Source organism: Triticum aestivum, chromosome 2D (genome assembly GCF_018294505.1).
Source record: "Triticum aestivum cultivar Chinese Spring chromosome 2D, IWGSC CS RefSeq v2.1, whole genome shotgun sequence".
Lineage (NCBI taxonomy): Eukaryota > Viridiplantae > Streptophyta > Magnoliopsida > Poales > Poaceae > Triticum > Triticum aestivum.
Window position 1 is genome coordinate 24249273 of NC_057799.1, and position 516 is coordinate 24249788.

Below are 516 nucleotides of genomic sequence, written 5' to 3' on the forward strand. Positions count from 1 at the left end.
ATGACGGCGCTGCTGCATTGGAAAAAGAGCTGGGAAACAAAAATGCGATGAGCCGGCAACGCCACTGCCACGCCGCCAGCACCCGGGGACCCCAAGACCAGGATCCACCGCCCTAGAGGGACATCGACCAAGCCACGCCTCGCTTTCCTCACTGCCAAACGTCCCAAAGAAGCAGCCGTCAACGCCGGATTCGAAGCCACCGATCCGAGGATCCCATCGATCCACCTACACACGGCCTCCGCGAGGCCCACAACCTCCCCAAGCTCCGCAATGACGGCGCCGCTGCATTGGAGACAGAGCTGGGAAACAAAAATGCGATTAGCCCAAGACCAGGATCCACCGCCCTAGAGGGACATCGACCAAGCCATGCCTCGCCTTCCTCACTGCCAAACGTCCCGAAGAAGCAGCCGTCAACGCCGGATTCGAAGCCACCGATCCGAGGATCCCATCGATCCACCTACACACGGCCTCCGCGAGGCCCACAACCTCCCCAAGCTCCGCAATGACGGCGCCGCT

General features: G+C 61.8%; 1 pseudogene; it reads right to left on the reverse strand.

The window, feature by feature from the left end:
• The window catches only part of LOC123055566 (uncharacterized), a 14788-nt pseudogene that overhangs the window by 9178 nt on the left and 5094 nt on the right, over nucleotides 1-516 (reverse strand).